Below are 24074 nucleotides of genomic sequence, written 5' to 3' on the forward strand. Positions count from 1 at the left end.
TAAGCAAAATGGTGCAGTAACATAAACTCCTCACATAATAGCTGTCTCCTCTCATAACTCCTTTGGACACCATTGGAAGATTCCAAAAACTGCCTTATTCTAAAATGCAAGCCATTTTTACAAACATGCAGTGCATTAATCATACAAACTGCTGGCATCATAGGATGTTTCTAAAATAGTCAGCCTATAGGTGATCTTATTCATGATCTGACATGGCTTTCAGTCATGCTCTCATTACTGGAAACTTTAAATTTATATATTTCACAGCTGTAAGAACATATCCTTCCAATTAAAAAAACAGCATGTTCCCATTTTAAAAGTTAAGAATTAATATGTCCAGTTAGATGTTATAGCTATAAAGAATTTTCTTTAAAAAAAAACACACACAGGTTAAATTTATTCCAGAACAATGCAAAATCAAAGTTGGTCAGACATGATTCACCAAAAGATCAACCACACTAGATGTAACCATCCTTGGCTAGACTTGAATGAAAAGATACAAAATATACATAACTTTTAGTTGAATCAACACTTGAATATGTTTGCATTTCTAAATGGAAATAGCACCAGCTCAGCAGTAGTCAAAAAGCAACTCCTGTAATAAGTATAAACTGAAAAATTCTAAATAAGCCAACAGCTTTCCAGTGTGTGAATGTACTATTTCAACGCAAAACTTGGCAAAGGAAATGAAAGAAGTAACAGGAAAATCCAATGTTCTGTGCAAATGGACATCTGCTCTCCCTGTGGGCAGCCAGTGGGAAGACGCAGGCTGAAGTCTATCTCAGCCATGAAGGCTCACTAGGTGATTCAGAGCTACTCTTTCTCAGCTCAATCTATCACACAGGGTTGTCATTGTGGGAATCATTATTTATTTATTTAGCGTACGGCATTGGTACACGAAAGCCAGGAGTCTACAATGTTATTACAGAGTAGTAGTATGGCTGCCTAAGATTGCTAGTTCATTCAGTTCATGCTCACACGCTATCCACAGGAGGCGAACTAATTCCACATGCAGAGCAGCTAATGGCATTCTGCGGGAGTGTCAGTGTGATCCAGGGCTTTTTCTCTGCTGATTTTCACCTCGCATTTGGGCCAATGTGGCACTGGTAGGTTTTTTGCTTCTGTCATTAGTCCCACTGGAGTGGTACCTATTTATCTACTTGCATTTGCATGCTTTCGAACTGGTAGATTAGCAAGTGATGGGAACTCAGTCCATCATGCGATGCTAGGGCTTGAACTGCTGGAGTGCAGAGAGCCGACCTTCTCTGGCTGACAAATCCAGCAACTTCAAGTCACTGATTCACCAAATGTCATGACACAAAAGCATGCTGCTGTGAACTCTTGAAGGAAAGGTGGGCCTCTCTTTCCCACAGCTCCCGTGGCAGCTATCAACCTGTACCATTCAAGGTGAGGGTCTCCTTTCTCGGTTGTGCCAATCTGTGTCCTTTATCTGGTTGGAGAGAAAGTAATGATATTCGATTATATTATTCTCCATTCCTTCACTTAATGTGGCGACTCATTATGTTTCAGAGATTATAGAAGAACTAATTATTATTTTAAATCATGCTGCAAAATGTAACCAAATTTCTCTGGCATTAAATTACCAAAACCACACCTTTATTGACAAAAACCTAATTCAGATTGAATTATGGTTCAGAATTATAAGACCTACATTTAAACTAGATATGAACCATCTTCCAGTTTAAATACTCATATTACATATTACTCAGCTTCAACAAAATTCAGTGCATCTTTTCCTTTTTTATTTTTCCTGGCAAATTTTGATGAAGTATATAATCAATCTGAAGTCTGACATATACTTATTATTTCTGCTTGTTCTACTAAAATTGGTGCATAGGAAACAGAAGAGAAATACCTGCAGACATTGGGCAAATATGTAGCTATTTTTATGAGATGCCACTCTTTATTTTGCTCCACTTGGTTAGGGAGGCAGAGAGTTCAGCCAGCAGAAGATGGAGCAAAACCAATTTCAATGTGGAATATATATTTTCTATGACGGTTATGTGTTTATAAAACACGTATTCATCATTTCCAAACCTGGCTGGGTTTTAGCATGCAAAATATTCACATGATTTTTTTTTAGCAACAAATTCCTTTAATATGTATTCAAAAGAATGAGGCATTACTTTTAGTGGCAGTACAGAGCTAGCTTTAAATAAAAAAAATGTGTTACTTCTTTAAAAGCCAAATTTCTTCTTTTAAAAGCATACATTTTATTTTATTTATTTATTTGTATCCCACCCTATAATGGATAGTACTAGTAGCTGTTTTGGATATATCATCTCCTTGATTTTTATGTTTAGACTTTCATAGCCAAAACGGCACCACCCAAGAACAAAAGAGAACATTTCCAAAGGCTTGGGGAAATCCTAAAATTTCCATAAATGAATAAAGCAGTGGGGAGATTAAATACAGAGGAAGGTATTCCAAAAAGTACCATAATGAGGACTGAACATGCTTGATGTTTAATCAATAAGTGTTTTCAGAATGAAGAAAGCTGAGCAGAAGAGGGGAAAAAAGAATGGCGAACCCAAGAGGAGGGTGCTGGACATGCAAATCCCATTTAAGATGTTCATCAATGTGATTATGGGGAAATAAAACACATTTTCTTCAGCAAAATATACTTCCTTTGTAAACATATCTTTAGCACTGTACAAACCAACAATGCTTACATTTGCAACTATTTAGAATAGACAAATTTGATTATAGTTCGGTTAGGAAGTAACTTTTACAATGCAGACTAACCAAATCAAAGCACCAACTTTTAATCTGAAATAAAATAATGAACTGAATGGCATTGACAGCAGCCAGAAAGAATATCTGGAGATCATCTTGAATTTCAGCTAGATTGAAATTCATTACTATTTACCAAGGAAACAAACAAACAAACAAACAGAAAATTGTAAAAAGGCACCTTCCCAAATCTCCATCAAAATCTATATTTTGAAAATGTACTATATGTTTGGTTTGCAGCCTTTCGATCACTTACAACTCTAAACATAAAAGTTAAGACTTGCATGAAAGTTGTTACCATAATCCTTGGGCTTTTCCGTACTAAATAACTCAACTTGATTCTCAAATGCTTGAATCACTTGCAAACTGTTAGCAGAATGTTGCTATAGGGCAATCTCTTTCACTGCCATTCTGGCGGGAACATCTCAGTATATTTTACTCAAAATGTATAAAACCAGCATTTACTTTAATAATGCTCTACCACACGATTAAATGTGTAAATGTAAGTATTGTGTGTAGGGCCTGGGAAATTGTATTATATTAAATAAGTCTATATTCTTATATACTCCATGATTGGGAGCACGCTCAGAACGCTCAACAGTTTTGTCCTATTATCTGCTACTTAGTTCTGATTTATTTGATTCATCTAATTCACTTTTATCCTATCTTTTCTCCTATCTTCAAGAAAGCTTACATGAGAATCACTTTTCATTTTATCCCAGCAGACTTCTGGGATAGATAGGTTGGACTAACAAATAATTATTGGGTCAAAGTCACGCAGTGATCTTCTGTGGCTCACGTTAGACTTAACTTTGGCCTCCACAGTCCTAGTCATATTATTCAATCTCCAAAATCACCCTGACTCTTTTAGCCAGAAAAGCCAGTAGCTGAACCTTCTGCATAAAACGCATATATCTTATCCAGTGCCAATTTAAGAGTATATGGCACACTTAAGCCATGCTGCCTGATGGTGCCACCTCCCTTTTAAGTTTTGCATTTTTAAGAATGTCAGAAGGAAGGGCAGCACTTCCTAAATTTTGAAACCCTAGGCTAGTTCTACCCATCCTTAGCCTAAAGCCAGCCCTGGTCTTACTGTATCACTGAGCAATGACTCTGTACACTTGAGAGCATAATCTTAGTCAGACGCTCATTGTCTGAATAATAATATTGGATAATAGTGAATTATCCAAGTGGGTCCAATTCTTCCTCACCCTTGGAAATTAGCATTAATGCAGTATTTTTTTATTTTAATCAAATATAATACAACATTTTATCTGAATCCAAGCATTAAGGTTTGATCAAATGCCTATAATCAGAATTGTTCCTGCAAACTACAGTTTGTCAATTAACATTATAATAATATTATGTAAAATATGGGAAAGAAAAGGAGGAGGACAAGTGTATGATTTGGGTTAAGGGAAAACAAAGTATTTGAATGCAGATAATACCTAATCTTCTTGATAAGCAGTCAAGTTTGGTTTAGTGCTTTAAGGCACCAGGCTAGAAACCAGGAGACTGGGAGTTTCAGTCCTGCTTAGGCACAAAAGCTGGCTGGATAACGTTGGGGCCTTTTACTCTCTTTCAGCCCAAGTCACCTCACAGGATTGTTGTTGTGGGAAAAAATAGGAGGAGAAAGGAGAATTAGTTATGTTTGCCAGCTTGAGTTATTTATAAAAATAATAAAATAATAATTACCAACCACTGAAGGTGTCAGTGCTGCCATCCCACTTTGTCCCATTGCTGCTTCGCTGATGCCAGACTGCCATGAATCCTTGGGGGGGGGGGAGTTAGCAAGTAGGGAGGGAAGACAAAGAAATTGAAACCACTTCGAGTGCCTGCCAGAGACATCGGCTGACCAACCCCAAGGTCACAACCATGGGAATGGAATGTGGACTATAACCGAGCCCACCAAACCTCAGACCTGTTACCAAAACATTTTTTTTAATTCAATTGGACACAAGGGAGATAGTTGGGGGGAGGACCTGGGAAAAGGGAAAGTAAGTAGGCAGCTTTTGCGCTCAAACCTTAGATCTGGCTTTTTCTACCTTGTAACCACCTGGCTTTAGTAAAAGTAATTCCTTTCACTATAAATGCAGTTGAAGGCTCTTTCTATCTAATTGCCCAAGTTGGGACAAGCCCGACAGAAGTGTCAGCCCCAGACAGCTGAGCATCATATAGTGCTGAAATACAAACTGAAGAGGGAAAAAGGTACATGCGATTCAGTTCACCCAAATAACAATTATATAACAACGTATTTAAAATGCTACAAAACATTTTCCTTTAAAATGGCTTAGAAATGTTTTGCTTCTTAAAAAATGAAGTAATAGCCCCATGCCACATGGTCTGTATTAACCCTCACCTCACATTCAGCAAATTCAATGCACAAAAGAAATTAAGTGGTGGAAACCAATAAATAAACGTGCCTTTGATGCAAGAAGGAAATATTTGGTACAATTAGAGCTGCAACAAAAGGAAGAAAAACAGAAGAATGTATCACTTCCTGGCTTCTCTAAATAGTTTCAGGGACTTCATCTCAGGAGGGAAGATATTAGAAACTTCAAATTTATTCCTTCTACTGGGAATGCCAAAAAAAAGTTGTGTGTAAGGAAGGGAGGTGATTAGGAAGATACCATCTCCACTCTGTTGTATTCTGTTTTTTACTTATTATATATTAAAATCCACAAAGATTAAGTGTTTCAATGATTTTAAGTCTGCTTTTAGTTGTTGCAAACCACCCAGATTCTCTTGACAGTGAGTTGGGTGGCTTCTTCTTCTTCTTGTGCCATATCCGTCATCGGACGTTGGCGATCCTATTTTTATCAATAGCTGCACGAAAAAGTGCTGCTGAGTTTTGTCCAAATCAGTCCCTTAGATTTTGAAGCCATGATGTTCTTCTTCTGCCTGGACCTCGTTTGCCTTCAATGTTTCCCTGGAGGATTAAGTGAAGTATGCCATATTTTTCTGGGTGTCACATCACATGTCCAAAATATTCTAACTTTCGCTTTGCATAGTGTTGTGTGTTTTCCCTGATTCTCAGAGAAAGCTTTTCAGATTCCACATTCCAATTCATAGTTTATCATGCTTCTAGCGGACCAGGAGATTCTTAGCACCCCTGCCCCATTTAAGGGGCGCCCGTACTCAGGGCCATTGTTAGGTTTTGCCGCCATTAACATGATTTTCCTGGGAAATATATGGTGTAGTAGTCTTCCCTTTGCTTTCTATATCGCTGTGCACATGCTGTTCAAGTGGCTGCACACTGTGGGTGTGATGGGTGGCATATAAATTTAATAAATAAATAAATTTCCACAATTCTATGCTTGAAAGGATATCTGCTCTAAAGGTCCCAATTTCTTCTCATTCCAATGCAGTATAAGCAAACTGATCCCCCCCACACACACACACAATTAACCACATGGACCAACATTTTTATATTGCAGAAAAAGGAGCCTATCAAGACATGAACTAATCTCCTTCTATGCACCACTTGTCGGGTCATATAGCCTTACCTATTTGAATTTGTACTGCCTGAATCAACACTTCAGGCATATCTCTGCAGTGACTCTTTGGGGAAGAGAGACCAGTGTAAGCTCACTTGGTTTGATCTGCCTCAACTTTGCATTTCAAATTGAGGAACAATAAGAAGTAGGACAAGAAAGGAAGCGTTCGATACTAGCTGGCGATTTGAATTCTCTCTGGTGTGATTGCTGCCACATCTAGCAGGAAAAGAACAGAAAGTTATCTCTTCTAGCTGCAAAACATTATTCTCTTCGACTCTGTATCTCATGACACTTTCCAGGCAGTTGAGCAACAAGTGAAGAAGGCAGAGATGCTACCCTAGTCTGCAAATAGGACAGCTTGCAACTGATCATTGGTAAAGAGAGAAACATGGCCTGATTTTTTTACATGTATCCTGAAATCTGCAAGTACTTACTAGGCTGTTATGCATCACTGAAAAGAATATCATACACCAAGTGAGGGTGAAAAAAATGGGGAAAGATAGTCTATTTCCTTGGTTCTCTTTCTTGCAGTTTTGGGGACAGGTCTGGAGAGAGATAACACAAAAGTTTTCTGTTCCTCTACCCCAGAGATGGCAGACAATCTGCTTTATTTCTCAGGCAATTGGCCACAAAGCAAATATAAATACTGGAAGATGGTCAGGGAGACCAGCTTCCCTGGCCAGTTTCACAATACAGTAATGGTACATATATGAGACACCAGCTCAATGGAAATACAAACACTTTGATTAAAATGTGATCTTCTGCTTTAATTTTCAGAGGACAAACTAACACTTGGCACTAATTAAAATGAAGTCTCCTTTTCCTTTCACCCACCGTTAAATGTTAAAATCTCACGTCTAAAAAGTTTTGCCCATCATGGACATAATCACCTGCGCAATATCCTTCCTGTGATTATGGAGTGAGAACATAAGTTTGCAGTAGTTCTGTAGCTGTCAACCATCAACCTATAACTTTAATCCATTCTTTTGGTTGGGGAAAAGAAGACAAGACTGATGAAATAAGTGGACATAATTGATTGGTGCATAAAAGTTAATTGTGGGCAAGAAAGAAGAAGAATGAGACAAAGTTGAACACAGCAGGTCTAACTCTCTGAACGAATGCTAGTAATTTAATGATAAATATAAATACTTGTCTAGAAATAAATTAACCAGTTTATTTTGTGTTTTATTTTTTAAAGGAAATATATATTATATATAAAAATGGAAAATGTATCTGGCAGCAGAAGCAGCAGTAATTCAGGTCTTAAGGACAATATAGTTTAATATAATATAATATAATATAATATAATATAATATAATAAATATAATAAATATAATATAATATAATATAATATAATATAATATAATATAATTAATATAATTAATATTATAATATAATATAATAAATATAATATAATATAATATAATATAATATAATAAATATAATATAATATAATATAATATAATATAATATAATATAATATAATATAATATAATATAATATAATATAATATAATATAATTTATAACTACATTATAAACTACCACGCTTAAGATTGTGACTGTGATGTTCTGTGCCTGCTTGTATCTGGTTTAGCATGATGTGCAAATCAGCTGTTATCGCTTCAACAAACCATGGTTAAACAAAACATGGCAAGCTTATAGTTTTTACAATTTATTTTCCTCATTTACTATTTTTTCTAATTCCTTATGTATCCCCATTGCAGAAAGCAACTCTCTGTATTTAAATGGACTGCGGTCCACAAAAACCTTTGACATGCTGAATTTATTAATTTTTCCTTCCAAAAAACCACTGCTTTTTATAAAAATAAGACATTTCAATCACGCATAGTTAATCATTTTGAAAGTTTCAAGTTAAAAGATATATTTCATGGGATAATTATTGCAATTGTTCTATATTTTAAAATTTTTAAATACAACATACGTATCTGCTACTTTGTGACTTTAAACAGTAAATTACAGAAATTCTAAACTCTTTATTTAAAAGTTTTATTAAAATCAGTTGGACTTGCTTCTATGTAAACATAGTTAGAATTCTTCTGTTTATTCAGGGAATTAAATTATAAAATATTTAACATTCAGAATTAGAGGGCCTTCTACTGTCAGTATTATAAAATGCTCATTGCAAACTTATACCATTTTGGGAAGCGGAGAAATATATATGACATGGCAAACTTGCATTCAAATTCAAGTGACTTCAAAAATCTGTTTCTCATTTAACTTTTCCAGTCAGAAACTTTATTTTCATATGTAAACAACTGTTGCATAATCAGAACTTTTCTAAAATACAGACTGATACAAAAAAAAATCAAAATGTTAAAAATGCTATTTAATAAAGTGGTATGCTTCGAAGATAAAACATTGATTAGTTTCTGCACTCAAACAGTCTCACTTATAAGGAAAGATTTTAAGGAAAATTTAATCTGGTGTCCAAATATAACATTACTTTAAACATGAGGTCATCTAAACATCTGTCTCCAATATATCCATAGGGATTTAAATCAAAAGTCTGCTAAACATGTACAATCATTTAGAAAATAAATAACAGAACAAATTTTCTCTTGATTATGATTATCATGCATTTTAAGAGGAAACATTTATTCTAATAAGAAAAGTCTGAATTTAAAGTTTATTGACATTAAAGTAAAATAGTTTCTTTCCAAGAATATGACATTGATTTATATTTACTCTAATCCTGAATAATATCCACGATTCAATACTTGAGAAACAAGGCCTGTGCTTTGACAATTTTAGTACTTTAGGGCTCTGTTAATATTATAATAGAAGAACTGGGTGATCACCAAAATATTTATCTTTGCAAAGCAACTGGTAGAATAGCTTTAATTTCAGATCCATTTTTTTCTATGTGCAATTTGGATTGCAATTTTTGCAATTCCCAGGCAGAAAGGGTGCCTTTCATTAAGACTTGTGGACTTCAATTCCTAGAATTCCCCATGTCTGGGAATTCTGGGAGTTGAAGTCCACAAGTCTTAAAAGTTACCAAGGTCGGACACCTCTGCTCTATCCAAAGGGCACCTAGTTTGGAAAGACAGTCCTAAGTCATCCCTCTGGCAAAGAGACAAGATCAGGCAGAAATGACTTTTGACCCACGCAGACCAAAGGTCAGCGTCTCCACTTCCAACACCACAATTTATTTGCCTCCACTTCCAACACCACAATCTATTGCAAAATCCCTGGATTCACTGCTCCTCTGATCTTCATGCCACAAACAAGCCAGTAATTAAGGTTAGTGCCTTAATATTTTATTTTTCACTCATTTCAATGTAAGTTAAAAGTTTAAAAAAAAACTAGAAATACTAATCCAGAAATCAAAAAAACAGTTGCCTTTTTGTTATCCCTTGCTGTGGCCACTTGTAAACTAGAAGTCCGCAGTGGCTCTGAATGGATCTCTCCTTCTATCCCTTTTATGATTTCTCTCTCACCCTCACAAAGCAGCATTATCCTCTATCCACTTCCTAATTCCACAGTACATTGCGATTTTATTTAACTCCCCAACCAAATTAGTGGCATGTATAATAAAAGAAAAGAGTGATATTTGAATGGCAGTGATGTTCCATGTCAAGTTATTGACTCCATAGAATTTAGTCCGATCTTTTCTGTGCTATTTATATGCATTCACTACAAATCAAACATAAAAGATAGGAAAAGACAGAATCTTAAGAAGCCAAGGTCCTTAAGTAACTAAAATAGTGCAAACCATCAGGAAGTGAGCAAGCATCTTCATCTTTGTAAAATATGTGGCCTTAGGGACAATATTTATTAAATTTTAGTTCACTAATAACTTCAGTTCTCTTGGTGGACCGCAAAGCTATTTAACATACTTGACATAAAAAACATTCTTTTGGTGGTAGCTCCAGAGTTATGAAACACTCTTCACAAAGGTTTCCACACAACTTACGTTATGATCTTTTTTAGTACTTGGGAAAATCTTAGCGTCTCAGGATTTTAAGTAACATTTTGCATTTTAGAACTTCAGAATTTTAATCCTATTTCACCATTATGAATTATGCCTGCTTATTGCCATGATTTTTGCTGCTCCTGATTTTTATTGTTTCCCGTTTTGAAATCTCTGTTTCTTTTACGCTGGTTTATATTATTGTTATATTGTTTCTTTTTTTTCTATTGTTGAAAAAAAAGAAAACAATAAAAAGAAAGGAGAAAAGAGGGAAAAAGGATAAAAGCATACCTCTCCCATGTGCTAAAAAGGCTAACTATGTCTTCTTCTATTATTCATTTAAATCAATTTACTTAACAATAAGAAACAAATGGGAAATTGAATATATAAATTAATACACACAATCCAAATTTTTAAAAGTCCTAGCAGGAAAATTATATTGGAATACAGAAATAGAGGTGAATTCTTCTAACTGTAGTGTAATTGATAGGGAGTGAGTGTCCCTCCCATTTTGTAGTATTTGAGATTTACTGCAAATGGAGAGTATCTATAATCATTGTCTTCAAAAGAACACAGGCATCTAAATTCACTAATAAATTTCCAAACTGAATTTAATATATTAAATAATTTCTGTCCAAAAAACTACCACAACACAAGACTCCGTTGTATGAAATGCTGTGTATTTTAAGCCCCACTCTCCAATTTCTAAGTGGTGACTCCTGCCCTTTGGGGAACAATCTTTCCAGCGGCATACAATTAGCCCCAATTCTGCGGGCCTTTGGAAAGGCAGTGATGGACTGAGTCTTTTCTGAGTAATCAGTTAAAGATTTCAATTCTGATCACTATTTCATCTTATTGTTGGAGTAAATTTAAATGAGCCATGCTGTTTTGTATTAGTTGATTAAAGTTTCTCTTATTTTTGTAAGCTATGTTGAATCACCTGATTTGAATTGGGAGGCCACAGAAATGGTTTAATAAATAGTTAATGGTTGAACATATCTATCTTCTTCTGAAAAGATTTAAACATAGTATATTCTGCATACTCTTGTACATCTACAAGATTCTATTCTACTATGTATGAATTGTTTTTATGGGCTTGTTATAGAGAGATGTAAAGAGTTGTAAAGAGACATGAAAAGGTCCTATATTACACAGAGTTCTGAAGCACTTGGGGCTGCAGGCTCATATCAAGATATTAACATTGTTTTAATTGAAGATACCTTTATTTTATACATCTCAAACTGGAGTTGGCAAGTGATGTTTGACCATTTGCTGCTAGAAGAAAATGAAGCTAACCTCTAAGTAATGCCCTGTAAATAATTGATTGGTAATGTAGCAAGCAATCTAAAGACTCGATTGAATCAATCCTTCAAACCAGCGGTGAAATCCACTTACCTTAGCTACTAGTTTGGGAATGGGAGCGCGTGGGAGCTCCTCTTCTACGCATGCACAGATGGTAAAAAAAGGGATATAATGACGTCCTGGTGGGTAGGCGGAGCCTCCCACCACCGGTGCTACCAGTTCAGCGACCTGGATAGAACCGGGGGGGGGGAGAGATTTCACCGCTGCTTCAAACCAAGTATGAGGCAGTTTAAAGCACTGAATCAAATCGCACTATGGGGAGATTTGAAGACAATTGAAGTATTTGATTACTTTATGGCCTTAGAGAGTCTCATACTTTCAGTATGTGAACAAACTGATTGATAATGGGAATTCTGATACTGACAAAAGTAGCCAACCAGTGAGTTTTACCACTTCCCAAATCCTATTAATCAGATCAAATAAGGAATACATGTTCTATTGCTGGTGTCTCACTCTTCTAACAGAATGTGTTGGAGGAAGGAATTAAGAGAGAGAGAAGTTCAAGGTTTATTCTGTGGCTTTAAAAGGGGAGGTGACAGTGTGTAATCCTCTATCCTTTCCCTAAACCATTTATCCTTATTCTTCATTAAATCTCAGTCTATTCTAGGTATAGTCTGTTAGTCTAATGTCTGCAGTTCTTCAGCTAATTCATTTTTCAGAGCAAGTCCAGCATAACTGTCCCAAAGAACATAACTTTTCAGATAACTAAATAAGCTCTCCTTTTTTATTCCTCAAATCTCTAATGGTTTTATTCAAAATTAATTGCTAATGGCTTTTTAATGTTTTCATTAATATTCACTTCTCATAAAGATGCAATTTTAATATCCAATTTTACCATTAGTCTACTTTTTACATGAAGTTAAATAAAAATGATATTCCCTATTCACCTGCAACCCATCACCTAAGAAAACGGATATTATTTTCTCAATTTTTGAATGTACTAAAAGTATTAAAATAGCGTTATACTGCCATCTAGTGGCCAGTTTAGTGGATGCATATAAAACCATTTTAATGAGTGGATCTCTGGTGGAATACATAGCAACTAACAATTATATGCAAGTCTATTCAGAAGCAAGTGAATATAACTTATTCTCAGGTAAGTGGTAGGTATTGGGTGTTCAGCTGTGTTTTAGGATTATAATTGTACTAAACAAAAGTATCTACTTTGAATGAAACAACAGCAAAATACAGTTTCATATAATGAAAAGAACGTTTAAAGCCAAAGAAATACATTCTTGCAGACTGCCTCAGATGTACGTGATTCAAGTTAATTAAATATATATTGAGGAAGTCTTTCCCTGGTACATTATTTCAAATAAGCAAACAAAATTCAGTGTCACTGTTGATAACAGTAGCCAATTGCACAAATATTACACAGCAATGAAATGGTTTGGATGAAAAGCACAATGCTGTTCATAACGAATAATTATTTAATCAAACCACAAGTTATGTTCAATATTGGTGTACTACTGCTACTCTTTAAGAACCATGGTAGTGCAGTGGTTAGAAGAATGCAGTAGTGCAGGCTGCCCACTGCCAGGAATTCGATCCTGACCAGCTCAAGGTTGACTCAGCCTTCCATCCTTCCACTGTTGGTAAAATGAGGACCGACATTTTGGGAGTAATATGTTGACCTAAAGCACTATGGAATAGTATATAAGTCTAAGTGCTTTTGCTATTTAGTTTAAAGTGGCACAAGTGCAGCGATACCATATAGAAGTTGAAAACTTCAGCTCTTCTACCCTCCCTCACTACTCCTTCTATGCTTCAACAACAAATCAAGCCTCCATCAGTTCTAAGAGTAGTGTTGTCCTGATTGCTCTCTGTTCTGCTCCTAAACTAATGTGGGAATATGACTTTTAAGGAGAAAGATCTACTCTCTGTCTGGTTTTCACTAATGAAGCATTTGCAGAAAGGCAATGCAAGAGGCTACTTGGGTGAAATGCTCTCGGTTCAGACTGGATCACCCGATCCGGTAGCGATGGTGGCGGGTGGTTCGGAGAACCGGTAGCAAAAATCCCTGCGCCCCCCCCATGCCCACCTGAGCCACGCAATCATCAGAGGCTGTTTTTTTTTTTTTACTTTTAAAAGCATTTTTTCTACAACCTCTTCAGCCAAAGAGGTTGTAGAAAAAAAATGTTTTTAAAGGTTTTTTTTAAAGAGTTGGCCATGCCCACCCAGTCACATTACCCCCCCACCAAGCCACGCCCACAGAACTGGTAGTTACAAATTTTACACTGAGGCTACTAGAAGGTGGGCACCGTACAGCAGAGGAAGAGATTGAACATGGAAAAAGGAGGTTAGTTGTTCTCTCTAAGGCAGAAGACTAATATGAGGAAGTCTAGCTTTATATAAACACATTATTAAACCTCCCTGAAGAATTAGATTTGGAAAAGGCAAAGGTATATTTGCAGAAAATAGGACAGATGTGTTTCTGTGTTAAGCCAGGCTTTGTTTACAACTACACTTTCTGAATTAAACCATAATCATACTTGGGCTTGAACAATATACCACTGAATTGTAAGGAAAATACCACACAGAAATCACATATCATATTAAGATAAATATATACAAAGTTGTAGAAAACTCAAATTCCAAGAGCTCTATGGCATTTTAGAATGATATAAAGACATTAAAATAATTTTGCTGATGGACATATGGAGTTCTGTTAACAAGAATTGGGTCAATTCTCAGTAGGACAAGTAAAAAAGTAAACCTAAAATGACTGATTAAGGTTAGCTGGGTGAGGATAGGATTTTGACATCTGACCAGACATAGCTGTTACTAATTAAAAGAAATACATCAGGCTACTTCTATTTAAACTAGAAGTTTGAAAAGAGGAAAACATGAGAGAAAGAGGACACAACACAAGGCAGTAGATGAAGACCCTTTCCTAGTGGTCATAGATATGATTTTCTAATTCATTTGCTCTAGTCGTTAAAAAAACCCCTCATAGGTACAAAGACATGATGAACAATCACACTTATATTAGAAAGGACTTAAGAATCTGAAAAAGATGCTATTATATCCTTGCAAAAAGTTAATTCATAATTAATTAACTGTAGATGGAAATTACTTTTTTCTATCTACAGTTAATCATTTTTTAGATTTCTGCTTCTTTTTCTTCCATGAAATGCAAAGGGGAGGATAGAGTTGACCTGGGCACTCTTTTGGTCCTTGTCCAAACAACACAAACACCACTCCATTTGTATTATTTTGCTATAAATTAAATCTGATAGAAATTTTATTCAAGAGTTGTGCCAGTCTGACATGTGACAAAATGAAAGCAGCGCAACTGGGAGTACAAATGCTTATTCTTGTATGCTTAAATTATAATTTTCCTGGATGAATCTTCCATATGTCTATTTCATTTTTGTATCACTTGGTCGTAAACTGTTAACCTCCATAAATCAATTGAGAATAGAAAAAACAAGTTCCATGGGCCACTGTTTAATTCTTTGGTTCAGGAAAGAAGATGGAGGAACACCTTTCTGATACACTGGGTGGCCTTGGGCCAGTCATTCTCTCTCAGCCCAACTACTTCACAGGAGTGTTGTTGTAGAGAAAATAAGAGGAGGAAAGTGTGTTGGATATTTGTCTTGGATATGTTCATCCACCTGAATTAGTTGTAAAAATAATAAAAGTGGGATAAAAATAGATAAATAATAAGCAAGTAAGTGAAGTACAAAAATGATTGGAGAGATGAACCAAAACCAAGGAAGATATGCAAAAAGAGGGCAAGACTACAGCACCAGGACTATTGAGCCACATTCACCTTATATGGGCTATGCTATCATAAAGCACCAATTTTTCCTCAATTTTGAGATATCTGCAACTTGCTTTCTAGTTTCTTGGTTGACATATTTGCAATCGCAAAATATATTGTTTATCTACAAACTTCAACCAGGCTATAGAAATCAAAATCCCAAACCCAAAATCAACCACATTGAAATAAGTATTTCTTAAAAACAAAATTAATAAAGCAATTGAATTATGATTGTATTGAATTAGCAGAACATATTTTAATTGGGCACCTGTATGAAAAAGACGATTTTCAAAGCTTTAATATTAACAGAACAACGTAGCTAAAATAATTCAAATGTATTTTTTCAACCATGTTCAAAAGAATCAAGAATCTGATTTTAAATATTTACTGCAATATTAATATACTGTCGAAAAGTAAAGATTGGAACATATTTAGTTCTATGTAGTCATTATCCACCACAGGACTTCAAATACCTCTGAGGGACAGCAGGCCAAACTCCTTGACCCAACAATTCCCTGGCTCTGTTGCCAGCCATGCATTAAAAGCTAGAAACCAATATACATACAACAATATCCTTATTTCAAATCTTCCCTTTTTAATATTTTCAAGCCATACAGTGCGGACAATCAACAAGTAGTTTGCCACAAACAGCATTCTTCATCTGCTTGTGTCTAAATGGTATCATGAATGAATGAATGAATGAATGTCCAAAATGAGATCTTCTTGGCTACTTTACAAGTAAACCTAATGAATAGTTTTGTGTGTGACTGGCTATAATACATTGTTTGCCGCAGGCATATGGAAGTTGGTTTAGTTGGAAAAGGACTGATGAGACAAGATAGTTATTACAAGACATTATCTTTCAATCTTAAACAGCTCCAGCCCTTGCCTGCAAACTAGAGATGTTGCATTCATCTATATCAGGCCTACCAACACACAACCACGAAATAGCCTTGTGTGGCCTGCTGCAATTTTTTAAAAGGTTGATAAATTAACTGCCGCCATCCGAAAAGACATGTAGCCAGGCACCTCCAGGCCTCACTGCCACTGTCATCTCCAATGCAGCTGCTGCTCTGCTAACCACCAAACTACTAACTGGCACATAAAGTGTTCCTTTGTGGCCTGCAATTATTTTTAATTTATCCATGTTGCCCTTTCCCTTTACAAGTTGTGCAGGCCTGATTTATATTACAAAGTTATGAAAAAAACTCTCCTTCAGCCTCAATTCTCATGTCTCACAGTATCAGCATTATTTCTCTATCAACCCCCAATCATAATATATGAATACTTTCACTCAAAGAATGGCAATGTAACTATGGAAAAATTTTCCAAACAAGAGAGGGCTTTGGAAGGACATAATTCTGACTTGGTTCTCATTCTTCTACAGAGTTAGGGAACAATGTTGCCGAGCAACCTCAAATATCTGAATCTATTTAAGAAGTTCCAATGTTGTCGATTTCTATTCAATTACAGATGGGGGCCTAGAAATAAACAAGAATTTATTAAGCTAACTTCCTATCACATAGTGTGTACATGCAGCCAGTCACCACCCATTTTGTGAATAACCCAAACCACCAGCTGAGAGTTAGACCAAAAATATGGGTCCTTTTTTGTGCATTTAACCATTTTTTCCATCAGGCCTTGAGATCCCCTGGCAGCATATAACATAACGATTTTAACCCTTTGATTTTAGCCCTCATGATCTAGAATAGGAATAGGAATAGAATAGAAGAATAGGAATAGAAGAATAGGAATAGGAATAGGAATAGGAATAGGAAAGAATAGAATAGAATAGAATAGAATAGAATAGAATAGAATAGAATAGAATAGAATAGAATAGAATAGAATAGAATAGAATAGAATAGGAATAGGAATAGGAATAGGAATAGGAATAGGAATAGCAGAGTTGGAAGGGACCTTGGAGGTCTTCTAGTCCAACCCCCTGCTTAGGCAGGAAACCCTACACCACTTCAGACAAATGGTTATCCAACATCTTCTTAAAAACTTCCAGTATTGGAGCATTCACAACCTCTCCAGGCAAGTTGTTCCACTGATTAATTGTTCTAACTGTCAGGAAATTTCTCCTTAGTTCTAAGTTGCTTCTCTCCTTGATTAGTTTCCACCCATTGCTTCTTGTCCTGCCCTCAGGTGCTTTGGAGAATAGCTTGACTCCCTCTTCTTTATGGCAGCCCCTGAGATATTGGAACACTGCTATCATGTCACTCTTAGTCCTTCTTTTCATCAGACTACACATACCCAGTTCCTGCAACAGTTCTTCATATGTTTTAGCCTCCAGTCCCTTAATCATCTTTGTTGCTCTTCTCTGCACTCTTTCTAGTGTCTCAACATCTTTTTTACATCGTGGCGGCCAAAACTGAATGCAGTATTCCAAGTGTGGCCTTACCAAGGCATTAAAAAGTGGTATTAACACTTCACGTGAACTAAATGGTCCACCTTAAACAGCAAAATCTTCCAAAGCAGTTACATCACGTTAATACATATCATTAGAGCACAGAGCAACAGACATTCTCATAATTGATAAACATAGGTACATCAACTTGACACAGCAGGTTTAAAAGACCCGAGTTCCAAAACTCAGGGCGATTACTAGATCGTAGAAATTAGTTTACAACTGGTTGGTTGGATTTCCAGAGTCCACATCTGGCGCCTTTAAGCCATCACAAAATGAAATCCAGTATCTAAATCCCCAGCCCTGCTGATTTAAGAAAGGTAATCGTTAATATCGATTCGCTTTTCAACTATCTACAGATACAACTAACTCCTTTTGAGTGCAATGCATCACGCTAACAAACCCTTGTTTGTTTTTAAAAAGTTTTTTTAAAAAAAGTTTGCTCTAGAAGCCACGTTTACGGGAAAGCTCCATCTACCTCCACGGAGTTTACCGTGGCGTAACCCGGATCGGCTCTCCCGGACGGAGCAACAGGGCCGAGCGCTACGCTCAACCAAGGCCAGCTACCGCGCACTAACTAAGCGCGCTCAGAAGGGAAGGGCGGGCCCGAGAAGCTCCGGAAGGTCGCTCTTTGCTTCGAGGAGGCGGGCCTATAGCCGAGCGCCGCAAGGAGGGAGGCGGCTGGAGTGGGAGCGAGGCTTCGCGGCCCCGGGGGAAGCCGAGGCGCTTCAGGCCACAGCGTGGGAGGCGCGCGTGGATCGGAGTTTAAGTGGGCTGCTTACCTGCGGAGCCGCCAGCGACGATTTGCTGCGACGCCTCGTGCCAGAATTTCCCGGGTTTCGCCGTCATGGTCGCGTGGAAGGAAAAAGGAGGCAAAGCCGCGCGAAAAGCGCTCCGCGCCGCCGGGGTTGGAGGAGGAGGAAGAGGAAGGAGGAGCAGCAGTTTAGCGGGGCTGTGACTCCCAAAACCGGCGAGCCAGGAGCGCCTCCTTTAACGCGCGAGCGTTAAGAAATAGGAACTGGGAGGGAGCCGAGGGCCCTCCTGCACTCACGGCAAGATGCGCCCGCGGCTTTTCCTTGCTCCGAAGCCCTCCAGCGGCCTATGTAACCTTTATACTGAACTGCTGGGCATTGTGCCAACACGAGCCCGGTGGCTGAACTTTCCGCCCTGTGAAACGAAGGAGAGGCGGAATGAAGCGCTTTCCCACATCCCGGATCAAGAGTGCCGGGCTGCTGCTCGATTAAGTGTCTCATTTCCGTCCGGACCCGTTATATTGCTTTTCCTTTTTTTTTTCCCGCCCCAGAAATCTCAAGAGAAACCGAGGAAGTACCACTTAAGGGGTGATATGGAGGAATGCTTCTGCTCTCTTGTTTTGGTAGGGGGAAATCTAGATAAGTGAACTCTGTCAGTAAAATTTAATTAATCTAGTGCCACACACACACACCCCATTTGTGCCAATATTCAGTTCCCACCACTCCTCATATAATTGTTGGATAGGTATTTTGGAAATTGTGGTTTTAAAAATAAGGGTGCTGGTTAAGGAGGCTTCCACTAAATTGGTGATGAAAATCCTCACATCTCCCCAAAATCAACTTTACCCTTTAAAATTGCTTGGAACAGTAGCTGCTGTAAATATCTTACTTCTACAGGTTACCAAATACTTTCTCACCCCACTGAACTACATACACCTTGCTGCTTAGCAAATTCCCGGTCCCAAGGTACCTGTTTATGGTTTTTTTTTTTTTTTAAAAAATATTTTTAAGAATAGATGCTGATGGCATGCATAATGCCAGCCTTCCGAGTCATCTTTACAGTATTTACAAGAATGTTTCTGAGCCTCCATTGATCTCTTAGATTATAAAAAGTGGTTCAGAAATCTGTCCATCTACCAAGGAAAAAAAATCAAACTTGGTAGAAAGAGCACAAACACATTTTCAAAATTCCAGTTGTGCCCACTAGCCTAGAAACCATTGGAAACCATTGAACTAGCTGATCCCAATGCTGGGTGGCTTTTGCAATTAAAGGAGAAAATTGGAGAAAATTGTGTCAGAGAATTACGGTCATTTATACCTTAGTCACCTTCAGTTGCCCTTTCATAGATACAGATTACTTTTTCCATGGAACAACATGTGATCACCTTTTGCCTTCTGACAAGCAAAATTGATGGGAAAGCCAGATTCACTTAACCATGTTACTAACTTAACAGCTGCAGGGATTCAACTTGGCAAGAAAGGTTGTAAAATGGGGCAAAATTCATTTAACAATAGTCTCACTTAGCAACAGAAATTTTAGGCTGAATTGTGGTTGTAAGTCAAGGACTATATGTACTAAAACTTTGCAGCCTTCTTCCCCAACACTCTAGCACAGTGGTTCTCAACCTGGGGGTCGCGACCCCTTTGGGGGTCGAACGGCCATTTCACAGGGGTCGCCAAAGCCCTCTCTCGCCCCCCCCCCACGCCTTCACTCACCCTCACCCTCTGCCGAATCGGCGTTCGCTTACCCTGCCCACTCCCAATCTATTGCTGCCTCCGGAGTCCCAGCTGATGGCTAGAGGGAAAAAAAACTTTAAATTCTTGCCGCGGGGCTTCAAAGAGCCGCCCTACAGCTGATCAGTGTTAAAAGAAAACAAATGAATAGACCGGTGCCTGCAAAAATAGAAAAAACAGCCCCTTTCAGCTTCAGCATAGGTTAATTACCATAACTTGATTTGATCAGCCTCCGGACTCTCAGCTGATTTGCTCTCAGCTGTTTTGCAGAGGGCTCTGTTGCTAGCTACCTGCAAAGAGGTAAATTCCTGGAGCAGATTTTTTTTCCCCTAGCTATGCTGAAAAAGCGAAATTGAAAGTAAAGCAGGGTCTTTGCTGCAACATGACAAAATGAGGCAGAGAGATTTCTTTTTCCTCACCAAAAAAGATAGGTGCAAAACTGCAAACAATGGGAAATTTAGGGCAAAAGAGGAGGTTCAAGATTTTAAAACACAAAAGAAAAAAAGCCTTATTTAACTAGGGAATTGTAATAATTGAGATACTATTAATTGTATATTGTGTTGAAAGCAGAAATGGTTAAGTTGTGGTTTGGAGGAATATATGGGGGAAATTATTTGGTTTATTATTATTGGTAAATATAATTAATTGATTTGTAAGAAATTGGATTGCATGGAAATAATTGGAATATTCATGTTCATATTGATTAATATACAAAAAAGATTGTTATATAACTAATTGATTTATATTAATACGTTGTATGTTTGTATGTGTGTTTCTAATTATTGCTATTTATTGCTATTTGTTCTCTTTTATTCTTTAAAGTTTAACAATTCATTCTTTATCTTAATATCTTTATATTTGTTTGGGATTGGCTTTCTTCCCTTTCATCTTTTTTATTGTACAGCAATCTTTCTCCTCAAACCTACCACCTCTGTCTTTTCTTTCCTTCTTACTTTCTCTTTCCCCCTCTTCTTCTTCTCCCTACTTCCTCTTCCTTTCTCCTTCTCCTCCTCTCTTCCTCCCTCTCTTACCCTCACTCCTACTCTAATTTCCCTTCCCTTCCTTCATCCCCCTCTATTGCTGTATCCTTTTATGCATATGGACTACTCAGAGGGCTGAAAAAGTTATTTTTGACTGGTCCTCGCACTTTTGACCAGTCCTCGAACTTACGACTGTCCTCACAATTTACGCTTTTGCCCTATCTTGTCACCATGGTGAAGAGAAACAGTTGTGAAATGAGTGACACAGTTGTTAAGAATGCTACAATGGGCATAAATGATGACCAGTCATAACTGCGAAGACCAGTCAAAAGTGCGAGGACCTGTCAGAAATCACTTTTTTCAGCCCTCTGGGTAGTCCTTTTGTGCACAGGGACTACTCAGAGGGCTGAAAAAGTTGTTTTTGACTGGTCCTTGCACTTTTGACCGGTCCTCGAATTTACGACTGTCCTCACATTTTACGTTTTTTGCCCTATCTTATCACCATGTTGAAGAGAAGCAGTTGTGAAATGAGTGACATGGTTGTTAAGAATGCTGCACAGGCATAAATGTGAGGATGGTCATAAGTGTGAGGACCAGTCAAAAGTCCGAGGACCTGTCAGAAATGACGTTTTTCAGCCCTCTGAGTAGTCCCTATACGCATAGCCATGGCCACCCGGTCACATGACCAGCTAGCTACGCCCACCCAGTCACATGACCTCCAAGCCACGCCCACAAAATAAGCCATGCCCACAGAACCGGTAGTAAAAAAATTTAGAACCGACCCCTGGTTGGGGGTCACCACAACATGAGGAACTGTATTAAAGGGTCGCGGCATTAGGAAGGTTGAGAACCACTGCTCTAGCAGCAGTGAGCCCTTTTCCTACCAAATTACATCCCAGGTTCTATGATCTCAACTCAAGCTAGCTTGCCTGCCTCTACCTGTTCACCTCCCCCCACCCGCAGTCTGCCATTGAAAAGTAGGGTGTCAGCTTCTTGGGGCAGAGACCGTCCTGAGGCATTCACAGAGAGCTCCACTTGTAGATGTCTCCCTCCCAAAAAGAGAGTTTCCCTTTCCCTAATGTAAGGCTAGATTTGAAAGATGCAAGGCATACCTCTCTGGAAGGTAAAACAACCGGTCTGTCTGGCACTGAACTCTGCAGACCAGCATTCACATGAAAGAATAAAATACAGTAGAAAGACAAAGTGTAAGTTCCCCAGTGGGGGGAAAGATTCCATCATCTAGTTCAGTGATGGGAAACTTTTTGGCACTGAGTGCCCAAACTGGGACGTGCACGCACACCGGAGCACCGGAAACCCGAAGACCAGCTGGTCTTCAGGGTTCCTGCATTCACATGCGCACTGGCCAGCTGGTCTTCGGATTTCCGGAAGCCAGAAGAGCAGCTGGTGATGGTGCATGTGCCCACAGAGAGGGCTATGCATGCCACCTCTAGCACATGGCACATCACGGATCTAGTTCATCATCTTTAGAACCAGTATGTTGGTTTCTTCACCAGAGAGCAAGAAAAACAGGCCATGGAAGCAATGAGTGTCAGCCTTCAGGATGAATGAATCAGAAACCATAAAGTATGAATGGTTAGAGGAGAGAGATAAAAGGCAAGGAAAGAGCAAATGAGGAAGATATAGTAGTGGAAATGCAATAATAAGAGGAAAGAGAAAAGATGCAGATTGTAGAAATGAAATTGTGTACACTGTTATTATGTGTATATATGTAAATAAATCAATATTAGAATTACATGATAAATTGAAATAAGGAAGAAAAAATGGAAAAGTCAGAAACCATAAAGCAACCCCCCAAATCCTTGTTCCTGCCATCTTAAGGTGCCCGTCCTTTTTTGGTAAGCCTACTGGCAGGGACAAAATCAGTTCAAGATATTGTAATTTTTCAAAGGTTTCAGGGTTTAGGGCCTAGATATCTGGCAGCACCACCTTTCCCTAGTAACACAGGATTCCCCAATAAACTCAAGCATGATAGGCTCACCCCAGTCCCTTTTCTCAGAAACTCCATATGCAGAGACATTGAACTGTTTCAGTTGACTAGCTTCCTGGAACAAACATATACTGTTATTGGAGTCTATAAAGTATCTAGCATTCATCAAAACATATGTTCCACCTTTTGATCAGAGCCTTATCTCTCCCCCTCCTGCCTAAGAACGTATCTTGAGTTCCCTTCACTCCAAGGGGCTAAATAGCCAGGTGTGAACACAAGATGATCAGGAAGAGATCTGTGTAAGTTTCTTGTTTGGCATTTATGAGCTTAAACATATTATTGGACCTTACAGTTGTATTTCAATTACTTCTTCTATGAACAGCTGTACAAAAGTACTTGCTCCAAGAAGCAAGTTATTTGGGGCATCAATAGGAAGAAGCCTTTGCGTTGTGTTTCTAACCACTAAGCAAATACTTCCATGCAATAAAACTCCAATTACAAAATTATGTGGTAGAAAACGCCACACAAATTAAGTGTTTTATGTGACTCATGGCTATATTCCCTTTTACAGCTATGCTGTTCTTTAACCAGCTGCTAAGTAGATTTGCAGCAGTAGAACTTCTACAGGCCAATCATCTTTTAGGACTGATAGAACAGAAATTCCTCCTTCCATGTTAATCTTTCATCATAATTCATCCATCCCATTAAAGTCAATCACTCTGCAGAAGCCCCATGCTTTTCTTTTCAAGACTGACTCTTGGCTGATATATCCCCTCTTCTCTATGGACCTAAATGAGCACAGACAGAAAATTAGAGGCTCAGAATCTGGACTAGAGCAATCTGTTTTCCAAAGCACCAGAAGGCAAGACAAAGAACAATGGATGGAAAGTGATCAAGGAGAGAGATGACAAATTTTCTGACAAAACAATCAACTAA

At 37.9% G+C, this 24074-nt stretch overlaps 1 long non-coding RNA gene across 1 annotated transcript; it reads right to left on the reverse strand.

Annotated features, from left to right (window-relative positions):
• Window positions 1-238: 238 nt before the first annotated feature.
• On the reverse strand, window positions 239-18250 carry LOC139314743 (uncharacterized). Its single transcript, XR_011600215.1, has 3 exons — window positions 18203-18250; window positions 4203-4525; window positions 239-1450 (listed from the first exon to the last, which is right to left on the reverse strand). It is a non-coding gene; the product is annotated as an uncharacterized lncRNA (long non-coding RNA).
• Window positions 18251-24074: the final 5824 nt, after the last annotated feature.

Source organism: Pituophis catenifer, unplaced genomic scaffold, assembly GCF_029215685.1.
Source record: "Pituophis catenifer annectens isolate HBS135680 unplaced genomic scaffold, rPitCat1.0.hap2 SCAF_1, whole genome shotgun sequence".
Lineage (NCBI taxonomy): Eukaryota > Metazoa > Chordata > Lepidosauria > Squamata > Colubridae > Pituophis > Pituophis catenifer.